General features: G+C 41.5%; 1 long non-coding RNA gene across 1 annotated transcript; it reads right to left on the bottom strand.

Moving 5' to 3' along the window:
- Positions 1-7,150: 7,150 nt before the first annotated feature.
- On the bottom strand, positions 7,151-24,768 carry LOC140690561 (uncharacterized). Its single transcript, XR_012065861.1, has 4 exons — positions 24,697-24,768; positions 21,861-21,926; positions 17,107-17,197; positions 7,151-7,524 (listed from the first exon to the last, which is right to left on the bottom strand). It is a non-coding gene; the product is annotated as an uncharacterized lncRNA (long non-coding RNA).
- Between the last annotated feature and the right edge of the window lie 536 nt (positions 24,769-25,304).

The following is a 25,304-nucleotide window of genomic DNA, read 5'->3' as shown; positions in this document are numbered from 1 at the left end:
TAGTGTGTTAATTCCAAACTCCACTTTGGGAGTAGGGAGCCACAGAGGAAAGTCTGAGCTTTACATTTATGCATTTGTGTATGGATTAATAAATAAGCACCTGAATATTTTTTATTGCACCTGTGACTCCACTGTGGGCCTTAAAAACCATGATCACAAGGAGGTTCTGCCAAATACAAGTGAAAATGCTAACGTTAGGCTTTTAAAAGTCACTGTTCATTAAAACACTTCAAGCTTTAATATCTCTTCTGTGTCCTATTACTTGACTTTTATATTCTTTTTCCTTTTCATTTTGATCTCCTGTTTTTGGAACTAAGAAATGTAATGAAAAATAAATTGCAGTAGATTAAGAGGTAATCACTAGGATAATCGAGAATTTCTAACATAAAAACTCATAGAACCTTCCTGTTAGAAATTTGACTACTTCCCTCATTTTACGGAGGCAGAGGCCAGAGATTATGACTTAGTTTACAACATGGGCACAGGTCATGTCAGCCTGGAACACCTAAGCAATAGTGACATCAGAGTTGACAGTTACCAGAAAACGTGTTTCACTGATGGGTCAGCCTCAGGTGGCTGAGATACAGAGCCATAAAACTAGTTAACACAGGGGTGTTGGAAAGAGGGGGTAGTTCTTAAGGACATTAGGAATAGACTTACCATATGACCCAGGAATCCCACTCCTGGGCTTGTATCCAGAAGGAAATCTACTTCAGGATGACACCTGCACCCCAATGTTCATAGCAGCACTATTTACAATAGCCAAAACATGGAAACAACCTAAATGTCCATCAACAGGTGACTGGATAAAGAAGATGTGGTATATTTATACAATGGAATACTATTCAGCCATAAAAACCGACAACATAATGCCATTTGCAGCAACATGGATGCTCCTGGAGAATGTCATTCTAAGTGAAGTAAGCCAGAAAGAGAAAGAAAAATACCATATGAGATTGCTCATATGTGGAATCTAAAAAACAAAAACAAAAATAAACAAACAAAAACAAAGCGTAAATACAGGACAGAAATAGACTCACAGACAGAGAATACAGACTTGTGGTTACCAGGAGGGTGGAGGGTGGGAAGGGATAGACTGGGATTTCAAAATTGTAGAATAGATAAACAAGATTACACTGTATAGCACAGGGAAATATACACAAAATGTTATGATAACTCACAGAAAAAACAAATGTGACAATGAGTGTGTATATGTCCATGAACGACTGAAAAACTTGTGCTGAACACTGGAATTTGACACAACATTGTAAAATGATTATAAATCAATAAAAAATGTTAAAAAAAAATAAAAGAGTTCTTCTTAAAACAAGCTGTTGCCATCGGCTTTCTCCTAGAGGCACAGAGAAGTATCGGAGAAAAGAGATAAACCGTGAAACATTACTCTGAATTCCTCCTGGAAGACCATCAGCTCTAGCTGGAAATGTAAAACAGGTATCATGAGATGTAGCTACCTCCAGCATGAGGAACTGCATTCCACCCCGAAGTAGCTCTTCAAAAACTCCTTCTGGTTTTATTAGACAAAAGAATTTCTCATTTAGAGCACACTCTTTGACCTTCGATCTTAATTCTCACTGGATCTAAATGGAATACACACACCTTCCAACACACCATGTCACATTCACCTCCACAAACACACACACACACACACACACACCACACTTTATGTCATCAGTTAAATATCTCCAAGGTCCCCCAGGGTTCTTCTCTGGCCTGGGACCACCTCCTTCCCAGTCTCTGCTTTAAATGTGCCCAGCTCGTGCTCCCTCCCCCAGAACTGCGGCATGTGGGTTAAAAGCCGTAAGGAGAGTGTGGCCCGGCACCCGGAAAAGCAAGGAGAAGTGCTTCCCTCATTCTCTGAACGATGTTTCTGTTAACGTCGCCAGGGCTGTGCTGGGCCCTGTGACGACCACATCAGATGTGTTTCAGCTGTAATCTCGGTTCCTTGCAAAAGCAGGTTCCGTGCCACCATCCCACCCACATGGCGTTTGAGACCACAAGGATCTCTCTTTCATCTTCAATGGACTAGAAATCTCACTAGATCTAATGCGATACTGCAACCTGATCATTTTTAAACGGATCCTTATGCTACTGGACACAAAATGTTCACATGACTGTCAGGCTGTACATCACATTTTTAGAAAAAGAGTTTCTACATATGCTTTAGATGCATTAATTTTTAACACTGCATTGTAAAGGGACAAGGACACAGCTACACTTTAAACAGATTTTTTTTCTTTCTGTTGACAACAGTTCACTAACAGGCATATCACAAACATAGACGATTTGATTAGGGGCACGGGCTCATTTTTCTATAACTAATCCACAAATATGGCAGAGATAATATGCCAAATGCCTTGATGAAGTCAAGACCCTAAGTGTACGTGTTCTGTTCTGATGTATCAGTGTAGTTATCCTGTCAAAGGAAATAATGAGGGAAGCGCATCAATTAGTATGCATGAACCTGCAAGTAATTACCATTTCTCTCCAGGGGAGTCTGGATTACAATTAGCAGGATACTGAATACCTGAAATGAAGTAAGGAGGTGGTACTTAGGAGTGAAGGAAAAAAAAAAGGAAAAAGAAAAAGAAGCAAATAGGAGTAATGAAAGGTAACCTCATCTCCTTGGCCAGGTCGCTACAGTTTGCCCCTCTTTTACCCCCTTCCACATGGACAGAGCCCTACGCACGACGTGTGCTCCGTCCTGAAATGCTAACTCTATCCAAAGCTTAGTAGGAATATTAAAATCATTCATGAATCAGTAATTCGTATGAGCTGTGAAGGTAATTTTTAACAAAGGTAATGTCAACATAAAAGTTGTGTTAGCGTCACCATTACACACACACATACACACACATTCACAGAGTTCCCTTATCTCTAAGTGCAAATAATAAGAAAGTTGGGGCTAATCTCTTGGGAATTTTAATCAAATAACATCTCTTTTTAGGAATAGAGCAATATTCATGCAGTAAAAGTAATAAAGCCTTCAGTTGGGGAGTTTATCTTTCCCTTTTTAAAACCTAAACCAATAAAAATGAAATAATAAAGAAACAAACTTTTAATGGCCTATAGATAATGACACCCCTGCTAAGATACCAGTTTAGTCCCCTGCCGTTTAAACAGATGCCATTTGTCAGATAATTGCTTACGTTATTTCCTATCTTTGCATTAAAGCAGAATGCTAAATTTGCATTTTTGACCCACTTTGTTTTTGTAAGCAAAGTTGGCGTATAAGGATCATTGAAATAATCGACTATTATCTTCACTATTTGGAAGGTTAGGAAAGAGTCCAAAGAAAACTCAACATCATCAAAAGTGACTCATTGCCTTTGTAACCTAATTTCCCACCTCACTTCTGGAAAAAAGAGCTCGCCTCCTCCAACGTGTCGGGGGTAGAATTACCTCCAGCCTCCACCCTCGTCTCAAGATTCCACGTTCACTTTTCATTTGCACAGCTAATCCTTCTGCTGCAGATGATTTTTTATACCTTGCTAAAGATCTTCTGGCCTAGACATTAGCCCAGTGGAATTTCTCTCAAATATTCAGTCTGTGAGGTGGATCTCAAGAAGAGTGTGCTTCACGCCTACGTGTTAAGTATCTCCAACCACCAACCACGGATACATGGTACCGTGACCAGTCTACCTTACCCTGAACCCTCTGGTGGCCCCAGTTCTCAGTGGCCATCGCTGGTGAGATTCTAAGCCCACCCTGAGCCAAAGAGTAAGTGCAACAGACATGTTAAATAAGAAAGGAAGACTTTATTCAAGACTATTGCAATAGGGGAGAGAGCTGCTGGATTAACTGAATATGTATTTTACACTTTCCCTGTCTGCATGACTCCATGAACAGCCCTGACTAGATGCAAGGCAGTATCCTGGGGCCATCTCTCTCCTCACTGGAAGCTGAGGGTTAGGCCATTTTTAGAGCTTACTATACTTTCTCTTTTCAAACGGTGCACAGTTAGTGCCCTCAGAATCATGAGAAAAGGGAAAACAGTGCTATCGTTAATATGTTCTCCATGGCATGTTGTGCAGAACTTATCAATCCTGCATCCTTTAACCTCATCTTTCCTTTCAGAACAAATATTTTTAAACACGTATTTTTGGACAATTAGAACATAACTAATAACCATTCTGACATATTTAAAGGCAGAACATTAACAAGATATCACAATTGTTTTATTATAAAAAATCCACCTGAGTGTTTCCCTGTCTCACTCTGATTTAGCACTTTGAGCCTGCACTTTACTACTCGGGAAATGTTTCCAAACACACTCTGCTCTTCATGCCAAGGTAGCTTCCTGCTACTCTATTTGGTCTGTTGTGGGAAAATAAAAGAACAAAGAAATAGGGAGGTATTTCCCCATGCCCTTCTAGTAAAGCACGTTGTATGGAATCTAAGAATTAGAAGACACTGAGGAAGGGCCTTAACTTTCAGTTTAAGCAAGTCCCCTTCTGTCTGGTTCTCACTTTCCCAAGTCAGACAGGGACTCCACCTCCAGGAATTTCAGCATGGGATCAGTCCCTCTTTACTACAGCAGGAGATTCTGACCCTCATCAGAGAAATCAATCATATCCACAGCATGGATGAACAAATCACTTCTAAGATGACTGATATTTTAAAATAAACTCAAAATGGCTTAAAGACTTAATAAGATAAGACACTATAAACCTCCTAGAAGAAAACATAGGCAAAACACTCTCTGATACAAATCTTAGCAATGTTCACCTAGGGCAGTCTACCCAGGCAATAGAAATAAAAGCAAAAATAAACAAATAGGACCTAATTAAACTTATAAGCTTTTGCATAGGAAAGGAAACAATAAACAAAATGACAGCCTACAGAATGGGAGAAAATATTTGCAAATGATGTGACTGACAAAGGTTTAATTTCCAGAATATATAAACAGCTCATACAACTTACTAACAAAAAAAAAAAAACAACCCAACCAAAAATGGGCAGAAGATCTAAACAAGCAAGTCTCCAATGAAGACATACAAATGGCCAGTAAGTACATGAAAAAATGCTCAATATCAATATTGTCAGAGAAATGCAAATCAAAACTACAATGAGGTATCACCTCACACCAGTCAGAATGGCCATCATTCAAAAGTCCACCAATAATAAATGCCAGACAGGGTGTGGAGAAAAGGGAGCCCTCCTACTCTGTTGGTGGGAATGCAGTTTGGTGCAGCCACTAGGGAGGACAGTGTGGAGCTTCCTTAAAAAACTAAAAATAGACTTATCCTATGATCCAGCAATCCCACTCCTGGGCCTATAGCTGGAGGGAACTCTAATTTTAAAAGATACATGAACCACAATGTTCACAGCAGCACTATTTACAATAGCTAAGACATAGAAGCAACCTAAATGTCCATCAACAGATGACTGGATAAAGAAGCTGTGGTATATTTACACAATGAAATACTACTCAGCCATAAAAAAGAATCAAATAATGCCATTTGCAGCAACATGGGTGGACCTGGAGATTGTCATTCTAAATGAAGTCAAAAAGAGAAAGAAAAATACCATATGTTATCACTAACATGTTGACTCTAAAAAAGAAAAAGAAAAAAGAGGACACTAATGAACTCATCTACAAAACAGAAACAGACTCACAGACATGGTAAACAATCTTATCATTACCACGGAAAAGGGGGTGGAAAGGGATAAATTTGGGAGTTTGAGATTTGCAAATGTTACCCACTATATATAAAAATAGATTAAAAAACAAATTTCTTCTGTATAGCACAGGGAACTATATTCAATGTCTTGTAGTAACCTATAATGGAAAAGAATATAAAAACAAATATATGTGTGTATATCTGTATGTATATATACACATACACATGACTGGGACATTATGCTGTACACCAGAAATTGATACATGGTAACTATACTTCAATAAAAAATAATAAAATAGATGATCATGAATATGTTTACTACTTATTGTCTTGGGTATCATGTGTCTAGGCCTCACTGTTCAACCAACAGAAAGGAATATACCTGGACTTAAATATCTTAACTTCCTGCAGCATAAAGTCGGATGAGTTAAGATATAATGGTATACCCTTACTTCCATAGAGGATCAAATAAGGAAAGTGTAAATTTGAACAATGTGTCTTGAGAACACAATTATCGAAGACTCGCCTACATACAAAGCATTGGCTCACACAGGAACATATTTTCCAAAAAGGCAAACCTCGACACACACATGTGAGCATTTCCCATCACTGGGTCAAAAGCGGTATACAGCCCATTTGTGTTTCTTTCTATAGCTATCAGAAGCCAGCTCTGCACACAACTGAAGGAAAGTGTGGCATAAAATTGTTTATTTTAATACATTTGGTGCTCCTTTTACTTTTATTAGCATTTTTTTATTGTGGAAGGAACCCTTACCTGAGATCTGCTCTCTTAACCAGTCTGTCAGTGTACGTTATCGCTGACTACGGGCAGTACAATGCTGGTACAGATCTCGAAAGCTTGTTCATCTCGCTTGACTGAAATTTAATGCCTGATGAATTAATAACTCCCCATCTCCACCTCCCTTCCTAGTGCCTGGCCACCCTTTATGGATTCTGTGAAGTATCCAGTTTGGATACTTCACAGGAGTGGAATCATCAAGTATCTGTCTCTCCATGACTGGCTGATTTCACTTAGCATAATTATCATCAAAGTTCATTAATTTTTTTTTGATAGGAGGCTTTTATATATACATTTTTATTGAAGTGGTTCGTTCATGTTGCATTTCTAGAGTAAGTTTTAGAAAACTTCTAATTCATACGTTTAGAAAAGTAAACAAATTAGGTAGAGCTGGATGAAGTGCAAAGTGACCATGAAAGCAATGGCCACACAGACCAAGAAGGAGAAACTGACCAGGAAACTGACTCAGAAGCCCCCTCACCACCCCACATGCCTCCTCTCGGCTCCAGTCACCCCCATCTGGTACAATAAAGTTAACCACGATGGAAAGAATCAAAGCATAGAATCATCTCCCTCCTTTCTCTTCACCTGCTTCCCAATGGTCACTTGCTGCAGTGAAATCCAGGGGTGCTTCGACACAGAGGATGACCCCAAACAGAAAGTTCAATGCTCTGAGGAAGTGATCTAAGATCTCAGTTGTGTTCTTTAACTCCTTCATGTGGTTTATTCTTTAACCTTAAATGTTCTGTCCGGGTTTCTTCTCTTCATTTGTTTTTTGTCTTTATTTTTGCTCTTTTTTGGGGAGGAGGAGGATATACATAGAAGCTGAAAACCCAGAGCAGCATGAAAGGAAGTGTGAGGCTGAAGAAAAGCAGACAAACACACTTTTAAGTGTGAAGCATCGTCTGTGTCATTCAACAATGGGAACTGTTCATGGAACAGGTTGACTGGGTCTCCTGTGGTGCTCGGGCAATACAGTTCACAAGAGCTGCTTCACCCCGAGAAATACATCTTGCTTTCTTGATGTGTTCTGTCTGCCTTCATCATGCATTTCTGTGCAACCTTCAACAGCAAATTTTGTCTCTGTTATAAAGAAAAATATTATATGCACATATATGTTAGTGAAATGAACAGCTGCATTTTGTTCTTTCTTTGCATGGCAAGTGCTTATGGATTTAAATCTTCAAAGGAAAAAATGAAGCATGTACGGCAATGCAGGCTAGTACAAGAACAAAAATAACTGGTGTGTATGTTAATAAAGTCCTTGATTAAAGAACTTAATGTCTGCTCTGTTTGGATTCCTTTTCTTTTCATCTACAGGTACTGAGCCGTTCCTCTGTAGCGCATACTGATCTGACGATTTTACAAGGATTGTTTTATTTCTTACAATAACACCATGAGATACATACTATTACCAGCATGTCTTTACAACATGATCGCTGAAGACTTGCCCACCCGACAACTCTTTGCACAAGAACTCGCACAAGAACTCATATTCCAAACGTGGACATCCACACACAAACCCGGGCGAGCTATTCTGCAGACACCGAGAAGCAGCAGCCCACCGCGTTGCTTTTCCCCGTTGCAAGTGTAAGCACCCAACTGCAGGAAGGCGTAGTTTCTACGGGGGCAGAGAGGGGTCTAAGAACTTGCCCAAGATCTCATGCCAGGAGCAGGGTAACCAAGGTTTCACTGCGACTCCAGAATCGGCCGTCCTCACTGCTAAGCTGCCAGCAATGTCTGAGAGCTTGTACTATCACATAGCCCCCAAATGATTCATTAAAACATCCCCTCATGTGTGGTATGTATGTATTTTTAATTTGTTTTTATGTCTCTAAACATACTAATAGCTTTATATCTCTCTATATGTATTTATATACCCAGATTTTAATTCTGAACATTCAGAAATGCAATTGGACAAGTTTCAGAAATGCAACCTGTGTAACATGAGGAGTGATGGGGAAACCCTAGCGTGTCTCCCAAAAATCTGTCACACTAAATGGAACTTTGCTACTGGAGACCAATTCCTGTGCATGCATAAGCAATTTTCTTAAACATGTAAATAGCTCAAGAAGGACTCCTACATTATACATTTATCAAGCTAGACACTGTTCTAAACACTTGGAATACACCAATGAATAAAAACTCCAGCCTCCTGCAGCTTCCTGGTAGAGAGAAAATTAGAAAAATACTATAAAGAGTAAGTAAATGATATGGAATCAAAGAGGATATGTGCTTTGGGGGGAAAAGCAGACAAGGATAAGGAGGATTGGTCATATCTGGGGGGAGGCGGGTAAGGGACAGACCAGAATCCTCAATACTGTGGTCAAGGGAAGCCTCACTGAAAGGCGAGATTCAGATGACGATCTGATGGAGGAGGTGAGGGAGGGAACCGAGGGGATATTCAGGGAGGAGGGGTGTGGACAGGGCTCCAAACAGAGGCACCAGCGAGTGAAGGCCTGAGGACAGAGGACGCCTAGCAGCCGAGTGTGTCACAGGAGAACCAGGTACTGGGGTGGAAATTGTGAGGAAGAAGAAAAGCCGTAGGAGGTCTGACCAGACAGAAGACGGGCAAAGGCTCTGATCACACACGGCATTGCAGAGTGTGGGCCAGACATCAGCTTTACCCTGAGTGCAGTGGGAAGCCCTGCACGCTCTGAGTTATGGGAACCAGTGTTTTAAAAAGATCCTTCTGACATCTGTGTTGAGAATAGTCACTGACAAATGAAGGGTGAAACAGGAGACCCTGCTGGGATATTTACTGACTAATCCAACCATCCAGGCAAAACATGATTTTAAAAATGTGACAGGATGGTACATGTTAGAAGTAGTAAGGATCAGACTCCAGAGATATACTGAAGTTCACACAAGAAGACTGCCCAATGACTGGGAGTGGGTGAGAGGGAAAGAGGTGCTGAAGGGGGCTCCAAGGTTTTCCGGACAGGGTGATGTGTAGGATAGAGTTTTCATCAAATGAAATAGTAAATGACTGCTGGTCAAACCAGCCTGGATGAGAGGAAAGATCAGAAGTTTGGACATGTGGAGGCCGAGAAAATTTTACATCCAAGGCAAGACTTCAGTAGAAACACAGAGTATATGAGTCTAGAGCTTGGTAGAGAAGTCCAGGCTGGAAACACACATTTGCTGTTAAATACTGATTATTCCTACACATGTAAAGGCAAAGTAATCAGGCCAGAAAATATTTCCCCAACAGGTATCTGATGAAGGTTAGCAATTTCAATAGAGTTTGGGAATAGAAGGGAGAGAAGTTAAGAAAGGCGGTGTAATTTTTTATGGCTGAGTAGTATTCCTTTGTGTGTGTGTGTGTCTGTGTGTGTGCATGCACGTACATGTATACACACACACCACATCTTTAGCTAGTCATCTGTCAATGGACAAAGGTTGCTTCTGTATCTTGGCTATTGTAAATAATGCTGCTATGAATACTGAGGTGCAAGTATCTTTTCAAAAAAAAATGAAATTCTTTTCAACAACATGAATGGACTTGGAGGTTATTCTACTAAGTGAAATAAGCCAGACAGAGAAAGACAAATACTGTATGATATCACTTATATGTGGAATCTAAAAAATACACAGCAAACTAGTGAACCTAACAGAAAAGAAGCAAACTCACTGATACAGAGAACAGACTAGTGGTTCCCAGTGGGGAGAGGGGTAGGAGGTACAAACTGTTAGGTATAAACTAAGCTACAAGGGTATATTGTGCTACACGGGGAATATTGATATCGCACATCAACTATACTTCAATTAAAAATATATTTTTAAAAAGCGGGTGGTATTTAAGCCATTCAGAGATCCCTGAGGCCTATTCGAGGGCCAAGTGCCTTCATGTGCCTTCACTTTACTTCATGTGCATTGAATCTAAAATGCATGTTTCAGTGCATAAATAGCCAGGAGTATTTTATTCTGCTGATGGTTTCCTTGCTGTGCAGAAGCTTTTTCATTTAATATCGTCCCACTTGTTTATTTCTGCTTTTGTTGCTTTTGCTTTTGGTGTCAGATTCAAAAAATTATCGCCAAGAGGTATGTCAAGAAGCTCACTGCCTATGTTTTCTTCCAGGAGTTTTGTTTTCAGGTCTAACATTCTGGTTGTTAATTCCACTTTGAGTTAATTTTTTTGTGTGGTGTATGTAAGACAGTGGTCCAGTTTCATTCTCTCACATGTAGCTGTCCAGTTCTCCCCACACCATTTATTAGACTGTCCTTTTACCTTTGTATATTCTTGGCTCCTTTGTCATAAATTAAATGACCAAGTATGTGTCAATTACAGAGGGAAACAGAGGTGGGAAAATTTACCTAAAAATTTATACATGTTGCTTCTCATCTATGAATCAATGAAAACTTGTGTAGCTTCCTTAATTCATCTTTCTAGCCAGAAAACTGCCAAGTTTTAAAATTCTTTAATGTAAGCATTTCTTTAACAAAGAAACTGCCAGTGGGAAAATCATTTTGCTTGGATAATATATGAACTATGAATTTAAGTGATCTTTCACATTCCTGTATACTTTTATACAAAGCTGGTTCAGGGTTTATATTGAGAATGAAATATATTTTAAGAGTAATGTTACATATTATATTTTCATATATTTGAGGGAGAATCAGTTTTTACTAAATGTACTTTTTGGTATATGATACACTTAGCTTTCATTTACATTTTTCAAACTAGCAAGAGGAAAAAGAAGGGTTTTTTTCATTATTTTAAGGAAAAGTTAGCAAACTATGACTTACGAGAGAGCACCCTGATTATTTATATATAATATGAGTGAAAGGAAGCAATATTCAAAACAAGAAACACTTTTCTTGAATTATGAAATTAAATCTTGCTTCTATTTCTATTGTCAAGTAAATTATTTGTTTGCAAATACTCTGACAAAATTAAAGTCATTAGCATCTGAAAACGTCACTACTAAATTTGATTTAAACACATTTTTCAGGTTGACAGCTGAGGATTCCATCAACATCTTCAAGTGCTAACTCACACAAACCAAGCATAAATGAACAAACCGCTTTTCTCATAGAAATAGAAACTGAACCTTGAGACATTAGATCTGTGGTTCTTTACCAAGATTATCAGACGGTTTTCAAACAATAACATTTGCAACAAGAGACTTCTTATTGTTTGAAGGTGACTGCAAAACAGAGAAAATAAAACTCTAAAAAATGTGGCTAGGACACAGGAAAGAAAATAATTTATGCAAAATAGTATAGAAAAGAGGTCAGATCCCCAGGACTGCCACAGAGATGATGCTACTAAACACTTGCAACCAGCCCAAGTCTTCCTAAAACTCACACTGGGTCCTTTGCTTTGGGGTTCAGCAAAGCAAGGGAGGCTATAATGGGAGGTGACTTCAAAAAAATAGAAAAAGAGTCAGGTAAAATCAGGAAATGATCAATCCTACCAAGTGACACTACAACAAAACAATGCCTGGGGCGGAGTAGGTGCTTCATAAAAGATTGTATGATGATAATTGTAAGAGACAGAACGCATGGGGGTAACTTAAGAAGCTGCCTGTGCGACAGATGAACAAGTGCATGTGCGTTAATTTATTTTTATATTCAGCATGCTTCCAAAAAAGCAAGTGTACATTAAGATGCCTCGCATATCCAGTGGGGGGTAGAAGATCAAAAACTCTGCGGCTGGAAGAAATAAATTCATTCCGAGAAAATGTGCTGTGAAGAACGAGACAAGCCCAAGATGGAGCTTTTTATGCTAAGCCCCACGTCACCCAACAGGGACTTAATGTTTAACTTATTTACAGGTTTGGTGCTCCCAGAAATGGAATCATAAACCAGTCCACCAGGAGTCACCTGGTCAGCACCAGTGAGGTCAGACCCCTGCCATCCTCCAATGAACAGTGACTTTGCCACAACCAACCCCACCTTGGCTGGCAGAACCTCCCGACCTGCTCCCGTCCACCTACAGACGTCCTGCATTCTGCACAGCTCCCAGGAGCCCCCTTCTGCCTGTTGACAGATGCTGCCCGATTCACGGATCGTTGAGTAAAGCCAGTAAGATCTTTAAAGTTTACTCAGTTGAGTTTTGATCTTTAACGGCACAAACATTTGAAAGGAAGCTGACGATGTGAATTCTGAGAGGCTTTTAAAAACTTTTTTGTTAAAGTGCTGTTGATTTACAATGTTAGTTTCAGATGTACAGTAAAGTGATTCAGTTATACATATATGTGTATTTTTTTCTTTTCGGATTCTCTTCTATTATGTTATTACAAGAAATTGAATATATCTCCCTCTGCTATACAGTAGGTCCTTGTTGTTTTTCTATTTTATGTATAGTATGTGTATCTGCAAATCCCCAACCCCTAATTTATTCCTCCCGGCCTTTCCCCTTTGGTAACAGTAGTTTGTTTTCTACGTCTGTGAGCCTGTTTTTGGTATGTAAATAGAATTTGTACTATTTTTTTTAAATTCCGCATATAAGTGATATCATATGATATTTATCTTTGCCTAATTTATTTCACTTAATATGATAACTCTAGGTCCATCCATGTTGCTGTCAATGACATTATTTCATTCCTTTTTATGGCTGAGTAGTATTCCATTGTGTGTGTATGTATACATATATATATGCATGTATATGGAAACAACTTATGTTGTTTCCATGTCTTGGCTATTATAAATAGTGCTACTATGAACACTGGAGTGCACGTGTCTTTTTGAATTAGAGTTTTCTCCAGATAAACGCCCAGGAGTGGGACTGCAGGATGACATGGTAAGTCTATTTTTAGTTTTTTTAAGGACCCTTTATACTGTTCTCCATAGTGGCTGCACCAATTTACATTCCCGCCAACAGTGCAGGAGAGTTCCTTTTTGAGAGTTGTATTTTAAGCAGTCACATCTTTCATGGATTAGAATCTCATGCACCCCAATGTTCACAGCAGCACTACATACAGTAGCCAAGACATGGGAACAACCTAAACATTCATCAACAGATGACTGGATAAAGAAGTTGTGGTATATTTATACAATGGAATACTACTCAGCCATAAAAAGAAGAAAATAATGTCATTTGCAGCACCATGGATGGACCTGGAGAATGTCATTCTAAGTGAAGTAAGCCAGAAAGAGAAAGAAGAATACCGTATGAGATGCTCATATGTGGAATCTAAAAAAAATTTTTTAAAAAGACAAACTTATTTACAAAACAGAAACAGACTCACAGACACAGAAAGCAAACTTATGGTTAATGGGGGAAGGGAGTGGAAGGGATAAATTGGGAGGTCAAGATCTACAGATACTAACTACTATACATAAAATAGTGAAACAAGTTTCTACTGTATAACATATGGAACTATATTCAATATGTTGTAGTAACCTATGATGGAAAAGAATATGAAAACAAATCTACATATGTGTATGTATGACTGAAACATTATTCTGTACACCAGAAATTGACACAACATTGTAAACAGATTATACTTCAATTTTTAAAATTTTTCAAAAAAAGAAAGAAACATTGGAGGCATACTATTTTTTAAAAAAAGAATCTCATCTGCATTCAAAGGGGGGGCCAGTCTCCTCTGCCAAATCGCAGGGTGATGCAGAGGGAGGTGGGGTGCCTGGGGGAGGACACGACTGCTCGGCAGTGCCGTCCTGAATTCCATTTCCACACAGCAAAGGGCACGCCTGGCAGGGGCACCCACTCACACAGCTTGAGGCCCCTTGTTTAGTGACGGCTCTGTCTGCAGGAAAGTCTCTACCCTTGTGGGGTCAGCGATGCAGGGATAGGCCTTGGAATTAAACTGACAAAAGCCAGCTTAGCAAGAGAGAAGATGGATTTAATCATGTACACAGGGATCCACAGAAAAATAGACCTGAAAGGGGTGGTGACGATTTGGGGCTTACCTACTACATTCCTCGGGGGGAGGTAAGGGAGAAGGGCACTCAAGGGAAAACAAATGGCTTTTTGTAAAGATACTTGGGTCCTTCGGGGAAGAGGTGGGAGGAATGACAAGATCTGCTCAGTCCACTGCTTTCTGAATCTTCTGATCCTGTGAATGTGAACCCATAAGCCACGGCAACACCACGCAAAACACTACCCCCAACTCCCCAACACACAGAGCACTGGAGCCCACGGCTGGATTTTATGAAGTTCGGAGGAGAGGGAGTGGACACTGGAGAAATACAGGCAGTCCTGGGACCTCCCTGCTGAGCAAGTCCCTTTGTCCCCACTGGACTCTCAGGCTGGCCTCCTGTCCTGCTGCCTCCCACCTCTCCTCACCTAACTCTTTCTGTTCCCCCCAGAAATTCTGTATCTCATGAATAACACAGACTGATCCAATACCTCCAGTCTCTACTCCCAAACTCAGATCCAAGCTCACATTTGGCAACAACCAAACCCATCAGCACCCTCAACCAAACCAAAGTGACATTTACATAATCATCCATACGAAAGGCTGGGAAAGCCCCTTGTAAAGACAGTTCTTATTTTAATATCAGTTTCTGTTTTCACCATCCCTCTGGACCTCAGTGCAACAGGCAGACCTGGGAGATATTGCAGGTCTGGTTCCAGACCACCACAACAAAGCAAACATCGCAATCGAGTGAGTCACATGAATTTTGTTGATTTCCCAGCTCATGAAAGTGTACAGGAGCATTATGTCTAAAAGAAACAATGCTCATACCGTCATTTTAAAACGCTTTATTGCTAAAAAAAAAAATGCTACCCATCATCTGAGCCTTCAGCGAGTTGTGGTAACATCAAAGATCACTGATCACAGATCACTTGCTCACTCTTCTGTATCATTTAATTTGCAATTTACTGCCTTTGGCTCAGCTTTCATCTTGGCAAATGAGTTTTCTAGTTTTACTTGGTTCCTCTTTATAGTTTCTAGCTCCTTCTTCCTATAATCTGCATTTCCATCAACAGCCTTTCTTAATTCCTTCAGTATTTTTATATCCTCCTTTTTGAACTAGGAGCCTATCAGACTGGAGAGGTCTGTTCCATTGTTCTTTCAGGGGATTTCTCTTGATCTTTTAATTGGGAGTGGTTCCTCTGCTTTTCATTTTACTTATATTTCTCTAACTCTAAGAGCTTGGGAGAAACAGTTACCTACTGTGGTCTTGAAGGGCCGTTTTTCATGTTGGAGTGTCCCTTACAGCCTGCATGAGTCTACTATGTTTGGTGTGAGGGCTGTTTTTTTGCATTTGCAAATGACATAACTGACAAGCACTTAATTCCCAAAATATAGAAACAGCTCATACAACTCAATAACAAAAAAAACAAACAACCCAATTGAAAAATGGGCAGAAGACCTAAATAGACATCTCTCCAAAGAAGACATACGGATGGTCAACAGGCACATGAAAAGATGCTCAACTTTGCTAATTATTACAGAAATGCAAATCAAAACTACAATGAGGTTTCACCTCACAACAGTCAGAATGGCCATCATTAAAAAGTCTACAAATAATAAATGCTGGGGAGGGTGTGGAGAAAAGGGAGCCCTCCTACACTGCTGGTGGGAATGTAAATTGGTGCAGCCACTATAAAGGACAGTATAAAGGTTCCTTAAAAAACTAAAAATAGACTTACCATATGATCCAGCAATCCCATTCCTGGAGAACACTAATTCAACCAGATATATGCACCCCAGTGTTCACAGCAGCACTATTTACAATAGCCAAGACACAGAAGTAACCTAACTGTCCATCAACAGATGACTGGATGAAGAAGATACGGTATACAGGTACAATGGAATACTACTCAGCCATAAAAAAGAATGAAATAACGCCATTTGCAGCAACGTGGATGGACCTAGAGATGATCATACTTAGTGAAATAGATCAGAAAGAGAAAGACAAATATCATATGATATCACTTATATGTGGAGTCTAAAACACGATACAAATGAACTTATTTACAACAAAGAAAAAGACTCACAGACATAGAAAACAAACTTCTGATTATCAAAGGGGGAAGGGGGTGGGGAGGGATAAATTAGGAGTCTGGGATTAGCAGATACAAACTACTATATATAAAATAGATAAACAACAAGGCCCTACTGTATAGCACAGGGAGTATATTCACTTCACATAATAAACCATCATGGAATAGGATATGAAAAAGAATGTATTTGTATAACTGAATCACTTTGCTGTGCACCAGAAATTAACACAACATTGTTAATCAACGATACTTCAGTAAAAATAAATACAAACAAATCAATGATCACAGATACTATAACACATATAATAATCATAAACACGTTCAAAATATTGAGAGAATTACCAAAATGTGACACAGAGACACAGTGAGCCAATGCTGTTGGAAACATGGTAACAACAGACTTGCTCAAGGCAAGGTTGCCACAAACCTTCAATCTATTAAAAAAAAACACACACACAACCCAAAAAACAAAAAAACAATATCTGCAAAGCACAATAAAACAAGGTGTGCCTGTACCACCTTTTCCTGAAGTCCTGGTCCAGCTGAATGCTGGTGTCCCTCCATCCTTGTCTGGGGGCTTTCTTCCTCACTGCCCTGTTTCCCAGCTCGTCCCCAAATCAATGCTCTGCCTTTCTCAACCTCCCCCCTCCCTGCTTTTGTAAAGGGGGAAAAAGTGAAGCAGGATAAACCAATGGAAATAACCACCAATTACTAAAAACGTTAACTTGTAACCTACTTACCTTTCCAAGAGCAGAGAGACTGTTGAGTTGTCTGAGCTAAAATCATCAGACTTGCCATTCGATGGATTCCATGTTAGCATATGAAATTATCCTAAAATCCATTTTAATGAAAGAAGCTGTCAGTCAGTCTTTAAAATATTCTATACTCAACTTAATTGCTTGCTTCGTTTATTTTTTAATTGGAATGCAGGAACAACTCCCTCTACTCCCATACTTCTGAATTAATAAAGATGCATTTTCGTCTGCAGTGAAGGTCCCACAAGACAACGTAAGTATTAAACGTGTGTGAGCTGATACCTGCAAACCTGACCAGAGAAGGCTGAACCGTGTACGAAGAGAGAAGGAAAGGAGTCGGCGGTTTGCAGGGAGGTGAGTTAATGGTCACCTTTGGTCGCAGCTGGAACCAGCTAGTCCTTGCAATTCAAAATGTAGGCAGTTGACAATAATAAGAGTTTTCACCAGAAACACAACTGTTTTTTAAAATTGTTTTCAATTATCGTGGTAATAGGTACCTGTCAGGAAATTACTAACAGATGAGTGGCAACAGATAATGTATTAAACAGGCAGAGTTTAAAGATGAGTAAATTTTGTCAAGTTCTTTCCTTTGTTACATTCTTGGGGAAAAATAATCAATACACCATGCGAAGAGAGACAAATGCATCAATACTGCTGATCGTGAGGCATGCTGTTTGGACTCACATTTTATTAATCCATAGATTTATTAGTGTGAATTGAAAGACCATCGCCTCCCCTTCAGGAGAGGGTTTAATTACGAGGCTGGAGCACAGGAAATGCCTGCAAGCTCTTATGTCTTCTTTCCGGTACAATACTGCCCTCCCGTGGAGACCGACACACACGCCCTACCTCTGGGTCCTGCATCTCTCTTCACTCGTTTCAGGCTCACTACCAGGTATTTCAGGGAAGTAGAAAAGGTTTAGAAAGCAGTGGGGAAAAATGCCAGGTACTAAGGTATCATTCCTGAAATCCACCTTGTAACCTCGTAGGGAATTCCATTTACATTTGTGAAAATTCTGTGGTCGCCAGAGTTCTGACACAGGTCAAGGCTATGGCTGTCTTGAGTAAGATTCTACAACCAGGCCATTGTTAATGTAAAAAGGCTTTCTCGGACGCGTCTGAAACTTACTGCAAACAGCGATTTGAAATATGGTGCTATTCCTAGCAGATCAGCTTCAAAGAGTGTGGAATAGAAAGCCCATCCCAGCAGACTTCCAAAACAGCAATACTTGGAGTTTGAAATATGCAGGATTGCAGGCGTGTAGTCAATTGTGAACATCATGTGAGGGTTACGTGGATAAAAAGTCACAGCGGTGATGGAGTGGGAGGAGGGCCGCCCAGGACTTCCCTGCGTTAGTCCTCGTCGTGTGACGTGTGCACTTACTACAGAAGCCACGAGAGGCAGTGCGCCCATCAGTCACCCCGGCAGCTAGGACATCACCCACAAAGCGCTGCCTGTGCCATCAAATAAAATAAAGCTGCTCGTTTCTTTGCCTCAGTCAATGAGCCAAAACCATGAAAATGCATTGTCATCGTAAACACTTGCTGACATGGCTCCTCTAATATTTCCTAAAATGTGTGAGGATGGCAAGTCTAAACGTATGAACGCTTCATTTTCCGACACAGCGGTTGGCTTCAGTGGAGATTTTTACCTAAGTCATAAATTCAAACAGGAGAAGTTTAACCCCGGGGAGCGGGGGGCACCGAGGTCCAGTACAGCTGTGTGTGGCGGGCACGTGTTGGAGTCACTGCAGCATCACTCTCTGGGGAAGACGAACACCAAGTTCTACTGATTCCCACCAGTCTGACCAGGCACCATCTCCCTGAGGACCCAGCGAAAGCCAGGCGTTCCTCTGCACTGAGACGGCTCTGTCCCCTCAGAGACTCCTCAAGCCTATGGCCCTTTTACTAAAGCCATGGTCAATCATAGGTACAGTGTAAAAATAAGATACCAGCTATCGCTCTGCCTTTTGCTCTGCATGACTACAATTACTTCATTTAGGAATGCAGGCTAGCCTTTGTTAGCTTGCTACTCGTTAGCTCTCACTGAGGCAATGAACGGTGTTGAGGTGACGGACTTTGAGTGAAATGATCAACGTGAAGAGGCTGAAAAGCCCAGTAGCAGCACTTGAAATACAGACAGACACAGGTGGACGCTCAGGTGCCGGTGGTGATGGCACATTTAAGGAAGTGAGCTGGGAGCACACCTCAGTACAGGTTCTCATCAGCTTGTGGAAAACGTGTTTCAGGACCTGAAGTTCAACAACAGCAGGGCAGCTAACGTCAGAGCCGGTCTGTTCCAGGCTCTCCATCAGGAACACATAACATCACCACACTCAGGCCTCAGACAACCCCATGAGACAGACACTGTTACTGTCCCGGGTTCTAGATGAGGAAGTAAAAGTTAGCAGGTTTGTTCTGAGAACCGCACATTGCTGTTGTCAGGGAGGGGCAATTGTAACTGTCACCCAGATTGTCTTCCTGTTTGGTGTCCATGGATGCATGGTTCCCTTAAAAAGAGGTGACAGTAATAAAGGAGTAGAAGCTAACATTCGAAATATCTGTAAAAATAAGTCAGATAAGTCAGCAGTATTTTTTGGATCTGTCACCTCAGGCAAGGGAACAAAAGCAAAAATAATCAAATAAGCCCTTATTAAACTTAAAAGCTTTTGCGCAGCAAAGGAAACCATTAGCAAAATGAAAACACAATCTACTCAATGGGAAAAGTAATGCAAATCATATGACTGTCAAGGGGTTAATATTCAACATATATAAAGAGCTCATACAACTCGTCAAAAATACAAAAAACCTGATTAAAAATGGGCAGAAGACCTGAATAGACCTTTTTCCAGAAAAGAAGACATGCAGGTGGCCAACAAGCACACGGAAAGATGCTCGACATCTCTACTCATCAGACAAATGCAAATCAAAACAACAGCCAAGACACGGAAGCAACCTAAATGAAGCAACAGATGACTGGATAAAGAAGTTGCAGTATATTTGTACAATGGAAAACTGCTCTGCCATAAAAAAGGATAAAATAATGCCATGTGCAGCAACATGAATTGACCTAGAGATCATCATTCTAAGTGAAGTGAGCCAGAAAGAGAAAGAAAAATACCATATAATATCACTCGTATGTGTAATCTAAAAAAAAAAAAGAAAAAAGACACTATGAACTCATCTACAAAACAGAAATAGACTTGCAGACTTAGTAAACAATCTTATGGTTACCAGGGAAAGGGAGTGGGAAAGGATAAATTTGGGAGCTTGAGATTTACAAATGTTAGCCACTATATATAAAAATCGATTATAAAAATTAAAAAAGAAAAACCACAGTGAGATATCACCTCAGTCAGAACGGCCATCATTAAAAAGTCTACAAATGATAAATGCTGGAGAGGGTGTGGAGAAAAAGGAACCATCCTACACAGCTGGTGGGAATGTAGTTTGGTGCTGCCATTATGAAACACAGTATGGAGATTCCTCAAAAACTAAAAATACACTAACCATATGATCCAGCAATTCCACTCCTCAGTACACATCCAGAGAAAACAATAACACTAATTTGAAAAGATGCATGCACCCCAGTGTTCACAGCAGCACTGCGTACAATAGCCAAGTTATGGAAACAACCCAAGTGTCCAACAACAGATGAACGGATGGTATATAGATATACAATAGAGTATTACTCAGCCATAAAAAAGACTGAAATTCTGCCATTTGCAGCAATGTGGATGGACCTGGAGAATATTATGCTTAGTGAAGTAAGTCAGACAGAGAAAAACAAATCCTGTATGTTATCACTTATATGTGGAACCTGAGAAATACAGCAAATGAATGTATATAAGCAGAACAGAAACAGACTCACAGATATAGAAAACAAGCTAGTGTTTACCAGAGGGGAGAGAGAGGGGGGTAGGAGCAAGATAGGGGTGTGGGATTAAGAGATACAAGCTACCGTGTATAAAATAGATCACAAGGACACGCTGTGCAGCTCCGGGAATTATAATCATTATCTTGCAATAACTTTTATAGAGTATCCTGTGTAGAAACTCTAAAGCACTATGCTGCACACCTGAAACTAATATTATATTGTAAATCAACTTTAATTTTTAAAAGATAATGTAAACAACTGGCACTTTAATAAGCATATAATTTCCCAGCTTTTCTGAATGCAATGTTTCTATATCTTGAAAAGGAGATGTTTAAATGATCCAAAATGTTCCTTCCCGTTCTAAAATTGCAGATTTTAACCAGTAAAGTAAAATCGTTCTTGGAATGTCAAACCTAAGAGTATTTAAGATATAGTCTATGAATATTTTAATCCTTCCACGTCAAATCTAGAAGTGTTGGAGCAGGCCTTCAGGGATAACCATGAATTAGAATGAACACCTTTCAAGTAATCTGTAGAGAATCGCTACAAACCATTGTTTCAGTCGCTCAGAAAAAAGGCTTTTCACAGCTTTTTAGCTTATCATCGTTCAGGTACTGAATCTGAAATGAACCCACCAAACTCGTCTCTCAACATCTCAAAGGCTGTGCCTGGTTTTAGACTAACTTCTTATCCAAACCATTAAAATCATATCCACAATCACAGGCTTGAAAGCATGACTGGCCACACATCTTTTCAACTCTCTCATGGAGACAACCTGCACCCTCTTCCTAATGTGCCCTTCTGTCCACTTCGGGTGCCGTGTGCCAAGAAGGCCCGCCTGGTCTCAGACGGCTGAACTCACCATTAACTTGACGATTTCTCCCTTTCCGATTTCATTGGCCAGCACGATGGAAAGTTTTCAAAGAGGCTGGTCAAATACAGTTAAGGCTATTAAAAGCTGAAGTCTCCTTGTCCTTCCTTTCATTTGTCTAGATAAAGGAAGAAGCCAAGAATTATCCACCCCTGCCCCCACCCCGGCCATGTGCATCAGCCATTCCCCAAAGCCACGACCAGAACTGTATACAGATGGGCTCTGGGATAGAAACCTCTACCACATTTTTATCCCAGCCCTGTGGAGAGAAGAGTGGGCTGAGTGGACAGCCCTGCTCCACAGAAAAATGCAAATGGTCCTTTATCCCATTCACCCCATTTCCCTTGCTATGAGGTACAGTGACAATACAGGGCGTTCAGTGAACAGAAGCTGTTCTGCTTGGATTCCACTGGATGCGCTGAAATTCCTCACTGCTGTCCCCACCATCGGTCACTGTTCTGTTTCCTGGAGGGCTACAGCCGGGAAAACGCCTCTACTGTCTGCATAGTTTGATTGCTAGTCTGAGTCCCGGCCTCATCCCTCTTCTAATCTGGTCACCTGGAGCCAGTTCTCAGCACCCAGCAGCCCCCGATCCCCTATCTGCATTTGGAGCTCTGCAGCTTTAGAAATCTCTCTCAGAAGTAAAGAGCCCTCAAAATCAAATGAGAGAGTAAGAAAGAGACTCCCCCTGCCAGTACCCTTCATGACAGCCCAGAGCCCTCATCTGTGCTGCCCAACTTCCCTAAAGCCTCTCTCTGTCCAAGACCCACCCTGACTCTAATGTGAAGGATTATCTGCAAAGGGGAAGGATTCAGCCCCTCTCCCCATCACACACACAAAAGGAGAGGACATTCTGACCCTTCCCCCACATTTTCCAATTTCTGTCACAAGAGACTATTCATAATTATTCATCCTTCAAGTACTTAGCCTTGTACGTCTTCCAACCACTTTCCTTGTAACCTTCTTTACTACGTGACTTCAGTGTCCATTATGTTTTCTGCCCAGGGGGACTGAAACTTGTTTGGTGAACACAGGACCAGGGGTCCCCAAGTCCTTTATAGTCCTGTGTCTATAAAACCCAAGAGCCATAAATTCTACTCCTTATAAAGCACTTGGGTCATCCAGGAAAGGTTGAAAGATACCCATTTAAGTCACTGTCTAGCACGACAAAACAGAGGGATGGAGACATGGGGGGACAAGGACACTGCCATTCGCTGAGTGCTTATCACACGTCAGAAACTGGGACCAGCTGTGATCACATTATCTTATTTAATCAGCTATGAAGTAGGGATTCTCTCATCCCCATCTGACCAATGAGGAAAGTTAATATTTAGAGAGACTAAGGGAGGTACCCAATTTAGGATTCCTAGTAAGGAGTACTGGGGGTGGGGGGAGTAAAAGGGACAAGGAATTAAAACTCAGGGGCCTTGGCTGCGAATGTGTGCCCCAGAGCAGTTATCAGAGCAGTAATTAGCAGATCACGGGGGACACAGATTAACGCCGTAGGGGCACAGAGAAGTCTGCTGGCTGCGTTGTCTTGCCCCCGTCTTCTATCTGCCCGCCAGACATGGGGCACAATCCGTCATAAGCCCCTGTCCGAAGGAGCTAAGATTAACTAAATCCAGCTTCCTCCAGAGAGGAAGAAAGCTGCCTAAACACAGCACATCTCTGAGGGAAGAAGAGTCACCGGTGAGCGCCTGCCTCAGTGGAATTTTGCTGAATACACGAAGGAGTCAATGGAATGAAACTGACTGGGATGCTCTGAGACAGCTCATGACCATAATGAAAAGGAAAACATTATCTTCCTCAAATCTGTGCTTCCCTGCAAAGCTGCTTCTCCTCCTCCCAAAACAGTGAGGAGAGCCTTCTCCTGCCTCCACGGGGGGGTCCGTCAGCCCTCCTTTTACTGTCTTTGATGTCTCAGGGTCTCACCCATTCCTGCTCTGCAAGTGACCATCCAAGTCCTGCACAGAGGGTCGTGTGTACATAAGAGATGCTCTTCGATCCAGTGTAACGGTGTAACATGACCCCTTCTGCATGTGAGGAAGACCAGCCTGACCACAAGAAGGGCAGGGACGTGGAGAGGAGAGGGTGAAAAGCAAAAGGTCATCTCTAAGCTTCAGAGATCAGAACTGTGTGCAGGTCATTCATTTGTGAAGGGATCCCAGGGAACGAGAACGGGGCCACTGGAAAACGTGAAGTGTGTAAAGAGGAGAAGCCAGCCTACGTCTGCATGATTGAGCAGGTCACCACCTCGCCCTCCTGGGGGTTCAGTCCTGCTGCATGTCCTCTGAGCTACCGGTGGCTTCCCCAGAGGGATGTTAATTCCTTGGTACTTTCAAGTCTGTTCGTGAACCAGGATGTGCTGACTGGACTCCTGCAGGAATTTTGAAAGGCTTCCTCAGCCCAGTTCCAACCTGAGTGTGAAGGCTTCCCTGTGTCAACAGGCACTTCTCAGATGCCAGCAGAGTGTCTGAAAAATCAACTCAGTTCTGACACTACCTACCCAGAGAGAGATCAGATGCCACAAGCTCTCCTCTACTTCCAAGGCCAGTTCCAAGTCCAGCTTGTTACCTGTGCTTCCGACCAACCAGCTACAAACTGGAGGTTCCGACAACCCCCTCCAGCTCAGGACGCCAATCCAAGTCCAGGTTGCTACCTGCATTTCTGACCAACTGGCTCTGAGTCAAAGGCTCCCATGACCCCTTCCTCGGGTTCGATTAACTTCCTAGAGTGGCTCACAGAACTCAAGGAAAACCCGTTTACTAACTAGATGACCGGTTTATTGTGAAAGGACATTAAAATCAACAGCCAGATGAAAAGATACAAAGGGCAAGTTCCCAAAAAAAGGACTTTCTTTCCTTATGGAGCTTGGGGCCAGGGCAGTCACCAGTGGAAGGGTGCTGGTCCCCCGTGCAGAAGCTCCCTGACAAGGACCCAGAGCTGTCCTTATGGAGCTTGGGGCCAGGGCAGTGGCCAGTGGAAGGGTGCTGGTACCCTGTGCAGAAGCTCCCTGACAAGGACTAAAAAGCTGTCCTTTGGGGGCTTTATGGAGGCATCATCACACAGTCACAATGGACTGAGCAACTGGCCAGTGGTGACTGGTCCACCCCCCAGACCCTCTCCTCTCCCTGGAGGCTGGGGGGTGGGACTGAGACGTTCCAACCGTCTCATCACATGTTTGGTTCTTCGGGCATCCAGACCCCGTCCTTGGGGTGGTGGGGGGCCGACATTCACCCTGTTAGCGTAACAAGAGACACCTTTGTTGCTCTCATCACTCAGAAAATTTCAAGAGTCTCCGGAGCTCTGCACCACAGATGGGAGGGTTTTGCTTCACTTCTGACCAAATTCAGTCCTGTGCAGCGCTACAGGTTAGTGATGGTGTCCACACGCAACTACGACCACCAGATTAAGCCAACGCGCCTGTGACTGGAC

This window comes from Vicugna pacos, chromosome 31 (assembly GCF_048564905.1).
Source record: "Vicugna pacos chromosome 31, VicPac4, whole genome shotgun sequence".
Taxonomy (NCBI): domain Eukaryota; kingdom Metazoa; phylum Chordata; class Mammalia; order Artiodactyla; family Camelidae; genus Vicugna; species Vicugna pacos.
Note: the sequence above shows the minus strand (reverse complement) of the source record. Positions and strands in the feature narration are given on the sequence as shown.